The sequence below is a fragment of the Marmota marmota genome, unplaced genomic scaffold (assembly GCF_001458135.2).
Source record: "Marmota marmota marmota unplaced genomic scaffold, marMar, whole genome shotgun sequence".
NCBI classification, from domain to species: Eukaryota; Metazoa; Chordata; class Mammalia; order Rodentia; family Sciuridae; genus Marmota; species Marmota marmota.
The window spans coordinates 3,238,255-3,246,084 of record NW_025999925.1 but is presented as its reverse complement, the minus strand read 5'-3'; the positions used below and the strand labels follow the sequence as shown (position 1 = coordinate 3,246,084).

The 7,830-nt window shown below is 45.7% G+C and overlaps 1 non-coding gene across 1 annotated transcript; it reads right to left on the bottom strand.

Moving 5' to 3' along the window:
* Positions 1-5,930: 5,930 nt before the first annotated feature.
* LOC125615831 lies at positions 5,931-6,037 on the bottom strand. Its single transcript, XR_007346431.1, has one exon. It is a non-coding gene; the product is annotated as a U6 spliceosomal RNA (small nuclear RNA).
* Positions 6,038-7,830: the final 1,793 nt, after the last annotated feature.

Genomic DNA, 7,830 nt, shown 5'->3' with positions numbered 1-7,830 from the left:
GGTTTTTTTTTTTTTTTTTTTTTTTCTTCAGTAGAACCTATTTTTCCTGCTGGGATATCCAAAGCTTGGTCCAGGCCTCTTCTTGAAAAGACAGGTTTTTAGGAGAATGTTATCACCAATACTTGGATCACCTTTAATATTACACAGAAGGTGCCCTGGGCAAGGGCAGTTTGGAATGTGGGAACCTGGGGCAGCTACATTTTACATATAAAGAGTTAAATGCTACCATCCCCAACGGAAAGGCATACTCCAGCCTAGAAGGGCACTCAGGCTTTTTGTTCAAGCAGAAAATTGTGATTGAAGAAGCAGCAGCGATGTTAAAATCCCTGCGCAATCCAGAAGGTGTTTTCCCTGAGACTCAGATGTGAGGGCTGAGGGTGGGGGCAGCAGGGATAGACAGAAAGTGACAATACACATCTTTCCTTGCCTTCACTTAGGCCCCAGCTTGCTCCTGACCTTGCCTAAGCCAGCCCTGCATCAGAAGCGAAATAGCATCATCAGAGCCCTGAACCATTAATATTAGGACACACATCAGCATCACATTAGTCTTCAGCGGACCATCAACGACCAAGCAAAATACAAAAGAGAAATAAAGCAGTTCATCCAAAAAAGTCCTACTGTGAATGTGTTTATTTTTTGCTTTCCTTAAGCCCAGGATATAATTTACTCGCTGCCTTCTTGCAAATAAAAATGCTGCACTCGTCTGGTAAGGTTGACAAGCCTCAAGGAAATTACAACTAGGCACCAATTCAGGGCCCATTTTATATGGAGCCTGAGTCCAAAAGCTGCCCATATTTTTTTTTCCCCTCCTGATGCATACATGAGAGGTCCAAGATTAAAGGAGGAAAATGAGGAGATTAGACTCTTTGGGAGTAATAGTAACACTAATAAGTATTATTTATTCATCTCTTTACATAACACAGGCAATTTACCTTTGTTACTCTTTTGATGCTGCAGCCATGAGGATAAATAATGCAATACTTACTTTATCAATAATATCAAATAGTTATGCCCTACTACTATGGTGTTTTGCTTTAATTTATTCTTCAAAACGTCACTATGTGGGGGTAGGAAGATTCTTCCATTTTACAGATGAGCAATTGAGAATGGGTGAGCAACTGAACAACAGCAGAGATTAATCTAATCTGTCTCAGGTCACATGGCCACAAATCCACAAATGGCTAGAATGACTTAAAAAAAATTTTTTTTTTTGTACTTGGAATTGAATCTAGGGGCATATTCCCAGGGGACTACCTCCCATTTTCTTTTCTTTTTTTTTCCTTTTTTTTTTTTTTTTTTTGAGACAGGGTCCAGCTAAATTGCTGAGGATGGCCTCGAACTTGTAACTCTTCTGCCTTAGTTTTCTCTGTCGCTGGGATTACAGGTGTGTACCACTGCGCAGGGGAATGGCCAGGATCTGAACCCAAACTGAGATCTCGGCCAGGACCCTCCCACCTAAAGGAAGTGAGGGTTGGGAGAAGTGGAGGCTTATCTGAGGTTCCAATGAGGGTATACAAGAGGAGTGATTGGGACCCAAGTAGGGACTATGACGAATTTCGACCCACCCACGGAGCCATTTCCACCCACCCACAGAGCCATCTGCAAAGCTCAGAGAACTACAAGCTGCCTTCGAGGCCCACAGCACCCTTGGGCCAAAGCATCACGTTCGTGGACCGTGTGCTGCACCTGAGAGCCGGCGGCATCTTCGTGGAATGGCCGGCAGCGCGTTGAGCTATTTCCTGCGCTGTACATCCTTGGCAGCCTGGCCAGCAGTTTGTTTCGCAGATACTTCAGAGGGGTCGTCGAGGAAGACCGCGTCTCCCTGGGATCCCCGCGCGAGGAGGGGGCCTGGGGATCTGGCCTAGTAGATTGAGAAGAGGGAAGAAGGGGCCTAGCCCGGCGACTGGAGGGGCGCGCCTTGCCCGCGGTTAGGCGCCCTGCTGCTTTCAAAAGGTTGAGGGACTCCGCGCGCACTTGCTCCAGGACCCAGGCCACACTGGGGGCAGAGGCGCTCAGCCATCCCACACTAATCCTCGCCTGATAGCACTCTCCAGCGTAGACTTCTTCTCCATGAGTTCGAACTCCCTTCAGAGCAGAGCTGAGACGTGCCCGGAATGCAGAGAAGTTCCAGAAGTTGTTCAAGGGGACAGTTTGGAGGTTGTTTCAGAGATGTGTTGGTTAAAACCATAAGGAAACCGAGCCATCCCTTCTCAGCCTTTGCCATCTCTGGAAGGTGGCGGCATCAGTAGTGATTTGCAGATCTGCACGACATCGCCAAGGATCTGAGGCCATAGCTCCCATTTATTGGCGCCGCCTGCGGGCCGGGCCAAGCTTTTGGCATGCAAGCTTTGTCTCATTTCCTGGTGATTGGCTAGGCAGACGCGATCATACTACTTGGAGAAGAAATTGTCCAAGTGGCTTATCACAGCAGCAGCACTTCTAGGAGAGGAATGATGCCAGCTCCCTCTCATTTTACAGGAGGAAGGCACTCACCCAGTCTTGGAGACACCAGCCAATATGCGCCTGAGTCTATTGGAATGCATCTGCCAGGATTGTCACCTGACAGCAGGATGCCTTTCTTTTCCCTATTGACCTCTCAGCCCAGTGTTTCAGAAAATCTCAGCACTGCTCTGGGAAGTGCTGGGGAAAAGAGGTGGAAGGACCTCCTGAGGGTCTTTCAGGAAAATCTCAAAGGCAGAACGTCTTTTGGAGGACTGTGGGGTTCTAGTAGGAAAGGGAGCTTTATCATTAGGGCAAATCTAGAGAAGTTAATTACTTGAATGCTGACCATAGGTCTGGTGATATGCAAAACCTTTACAGACATGCTATGCATCTTGACTGCACATGGGAATAGTTTGTGGGGATTAAAAAAATCGAATGCCCACTATAATAAAATCATCATTTCTAGTGATCAGACCAAGTTATTCATTTTTTTAAAGCTCCCTAGGTGATTCCAATGCACAGCTGTGTTTGAGAATCACTGTTTTAGGGACATCATCTTAATCCTCACAACAACTCCATCTGACTGATACCATGATGATGCCCATTTCCTAGGTAAGGAAACTGAGGCTTAAAGAAAATCCATGTTTGATCCAAGGTCAACTCAGAGACAAGAACAGGTGAGTCTAGTGCCAGAGAGCAGGCACCAGCTTCTGGGCTCAGCCCCTTTTAGTTTTTACTATCTAAAGTTCATTCACAGGAGAAAGGTTATAGCAGGAAGAACTAGGAAGGTCACTAAAGGCACAGCTTTGGGCAGAGGATTGTGTATATTCAGGGTCTTGAATGGAGGTTGGATGCAGGGGGGAGAAAAATAACATCTTTGGCTTTCTTTGGGAAAGATACGTCCTCAGGTGATCCCATACCCCAGACCTTGCCCAGGATCTATTGTTTGAAAGGTGACATGCAGAGAGTCAGCCCAGTCACACGGGCAGCCTGAAATGATGGAATGAGCACTGGAGTAGGAGTCAGGAAATGGTCGGTCTACCCAGCTGAGCCATTGGCTGGCATGTCACCTTGGGCAGATCACTGAAACCTATTTCCTCTCCTGTGAAATAGTGGTTGAATGGAATTATCTCTTGCTTCTTCTCACACAACTTATGTCTATTTCAGGTCATGGTGTGAATAAATTCACCTCTGGACTCAAATTGGAAATGATAACATTGATAAAACTGAGGCTCCAGATTGTCCAGACTCTTCTAGTAGTTTCCAGTACTACTCTGGTTATTTGTCTCCTCTCAACCCCTCAGTTCATGTCTCCAAGGTCATTGTATAGATAGAGAACTTCAGGGCATTTGGAGAAGGAGCACAGGAGAGAATAAGGGAAGCAGTTCAAGGCCTTCAAAACACCTTAACCCAAGCAAAATTAAGCAGGTTCAGAGCAGTCTTGGGGAAGGTGGGAGGAGAAAAACCAGTCTTTTTTTTTTTTGTACCAGGGGTTGTACCCAGGGATGCTTAACTACTGAACTACACCCCCAGCTCTATTTATTTATTTTTTTATTTAGAGACAGTGTCTCACTGAGTTGCTTAGGGTCTATAAGTTGCTGAGGCTGGCTTTGAACTTGTAATCCTGTCTCAGCCTCTGGAGCCACTGGGATTATACGTACCCAGTAAAAACCAGTCTTCTGAATGAGGCCTTTCTCATAGCCTCAGATTTTATCACTAGTTCCGTTCCTGGCTGGGCCACAGGTTCACTAGTAATGCCTGTAAAGAGCTTCAAAAGTGTAAGGCCTGAGTGGTGATTTATTATGCTGAGGAGGGCCCAGCTTGGGCATGTAAGGGCATTGCCACCCAGAGCACTTCAGCTCTCTCTGCATGTGTGTCTTGTGCCTCATTGTCCTAATTTTTGACTATTCATTAAAAGACCTGGGGAAATTTAAAAACACAGGTGTTTCTCAACTTACAATAGTGTTCTGTTTCTGTAAACTCATCATGAAAATATTGTAGGTCAAAAATGAATTTAAGGCCTGGGGCTGGGATTGGGGATCAGTGGTAGAGTGCTCACCTAGCACAGATGGGACCTGGGTTCGATTCTCAGCACCACATAAAAATAAAGGCATTGTGTTGTGTCCATCTACACCTAAAAAAAAAAAAAGTTTAAAAAAAAAGAATTTAATGCTTGGAGCAGTGGGGTACGCCTGTACTCCCAGTGGCTAGGGAGACTGAGGCAGGAGGATCATGAGTTCAAAGCCAGTCTTAGCAAAAGTGAGGCGCTAAGCAACTCAGTGAGACCCTGTCTCTAAATAAAATACAAAATAGGGCTTGGGATGCGGCTCAGTGATCAAGTGTCCCTGAGTTCAATCCATGGTACCCCCACCCCCCAAAAAAAGAATTTAAGGGGCTAGGGTTGTAGCTCAGTAGTAGAGTCCTTGCCTCACACATGTGAAGCACTGGGTTCAATCCTTAGCACCACATAAAAGTAAATAAAGGTGTGGTGTCCATCTATAACTAAAAATTTTTTTAAAAAATGAATTTAACACACTTAACCTATGGAACAACCTACCGGCAGCACTGTACACTGCAGTGTTGATTGTTTCTCCTTGTGATTGTGTGAGTGGCTGGAAGCTGTGGCTGGCTACCATGGCCTAGCATCTCAAAAGAGAGTATTGTACTGTATATTGCCAGCCTGGAGAAGATGAAGAAGAAGAGATCAAAACTCAAATTTTAAACTGGGGTTTCTAATGAATGTGTATCACCTTTAAACCATTATAAAGTTGAAAATGCCTAAGTTGAACCACGGTAAGGTTGGAGACTGTCAGCATGGCTGGGGCCTCTCTGGATGGAGCACATCAATGGCTCAGGTGACACAAATATATGGATGTATTTTTAAAAGCTGCTTTGATTCTAATATGCAGATGGAGTTGACAGCAATACCTATAGATGTTTATAGAGGCCATGGAGAGACCAATGATCAGTCTGGAGCTTTGAGAAGGCAAGTCAGACTGGAGATCCAGTCCTGAAGAGGGCTGTGGAAAGCCAGAGAGGACTGAGGACAGAATCTCACGGAAGCCCAATGCCAGCAAGAGAAGGAAGAGGGATGACAAAAGAGGCTGAATTGGAGGAACTTGAGACACAGGGGGAAAAACTAGAGAGATGGTTCTCAAATGAACGTCCCATGGTCACAGAGGTCAACAGTGGCACCACCTCCAAACAGCCGATTTAAGATTAAGACTGAAAAAAAGGTCTTCCTTGGTCTTGACATCTAAACAGTCTTGGGTGGCCCTAGCCAGAAGAATATGGTGGGGCCAGTGAAGCCGAACCGCAGTGGGTTGAGAAGGAAATGGAGGTGAGCCAAGAGAGACACTGAAACTTCTTTCAGCAAGCAAAGGACACAGCTATGATTGGGACACATCTCCTCCCCTGGGACTGTGAGCATCCCCTTACCATCCCACAGGAAACATAAAAGGAATCTGGCTGTTATTTTGTTTTATTTTTAAACTATGGAATGCCTCACCAATTTATGTCTCATCCTTGTACAGGGGCCATACTAATCTTGTCTGCATTGTTCTAATTTTACTATGTGTGCTGCCAAAGAGAGCACTGGCTGTTATTTTTGATGCCCAAGCTGAAATGGGGTTCTCCCCACAGGCACAGACACATACTCCAGCTCTCAGGAGTGCTTTACACCAGAGGGAAGCCAAGCCAAACTCGGAGCCAGAATATGAAACCTATTTAAAACATGCTTGATTTTTCTCCCAAGCAGTGTTAAACTCGGGGTAAAATAGCCCACTGCGACCAGGTGGCAAACCAAGCAAAACCAGCCATGACTCCAGGCCACAAAGATCAGTGCTAAGGCTGCCAAGCCTTCAAGGCCTGACTTTGTCGCCTAACAGGAAACCCCTGGAGCAAAACAACCTATACTCCTCCTCCAGGATGGTTGACCACTATAAGGGAACTCAGGGAGGCTACAATGAGAGAAAACCCACAAAAAAACACCAAAAAAGAAACAGAAGCAGCCCTCTGTGAAGCCTAATGCAACCAGACACCTCGATGCTCAGAAAAGAATTTGCTGTCTTCCTTTCTCCAGCTTCTTCAGTTGCAGAGATCAGCTCTGCAAGGAGACAGGAGGGGGCAAGGGCCAGTCTGTCCCAATGCTGTCTCCCGCTCCTCCTCCTCTTTCTCCTCTAGAGGTTGCCCATTCTTATCCCAACCTGATCCTATCAAGAGCCACTTTCACCAGAGGGGCTGCTGGGGAGGACAATGCAGGCTGTCAGCCTTCAGCCACAGAGCTGTGCAAAGACTCTGGTGGAACTCCAATACACTGCCTGAGTTGCCTGGTGGCCTATAGTGCTAAGACAAGGGCAAAGCACAATAGCAATTACCCCTGAGTGGAGGTAACTGGAATTGTACACAAGGGGGCGCTCTCTGTCTTAACCTTGGCCTGGGGCATGTTAGGGTTATAAAAGTTCCTTGAGCCTTTAGGATTGGTGGACTTTTTTTGTTTGCATATTTTACTGCAATAAAAAAGATGTTGCTTTTTTTTTTTTAAGGCAATGACGAATATGCCCAGTTGCTCCCTGTTGCCAGGTCCCAAAATACCACATTGCTATTTCTCTCTCTTCAGGCAATGGTCTACAATTTTCCCTTTGCCCTGTAGCCACCACCATGCAATTTGCACCTCACTAATTTCCTGGCTGGATCTTAATGTTGTCTGGTCATTGCTCCACCCTCCCTGAAAGCTGTGACCTGTTGCTGGTCCTGCCCACCAGTTTGCTGTGTAGAGCTTAGGAGGTACATCTGATTGGCTATCTGTGACCTGGAAGGATCCTTCTCAGAAATTCAGCTTTAAAGAATCACAGAGAGGGGCAGATACTCTGATGACACAGAATCACAATATTGCAGCTTCTGAAAGCCTGTGTTATGAATGGAGCTGAGGTGGTTTTGGAGCTGTTCTGAGCATGCCAAATATTACATTTCACTTAGGTTGGAGGGGGTGTTTCTTGGCAGGATTGCGTGATTGATGCTCTTGCTCTCCAATTTTCTGCTCACTGAAGCGTTAAAGCGGCAATCCTGAAGTCACTATAAAGCCAACAGCCTGGGCACAGAGCACTTAATTCCAATCTACAAATAAAAAGCTTTTATTACTTTCTTTCCTTCTTGTTTTGCCTTAGACCCCAAATTGTCTTTCTCAGGGGCTTGCCAAAAATGTAACTGTGGCGGATGGCAAAGTACTTTCGCAGGTGGCAATTAAAACAGCTGAGTTCTTTTCCCTCCATAATGAAGGGTTAGGAAGACTATATATAAGTGCTGAGTAAACACCTCAGATTCTTTATTTATGCTTCCTCATTCTTCAGGCAGGGTGGTTTAGTGGAAAAATTCACATGGGTTAGATGT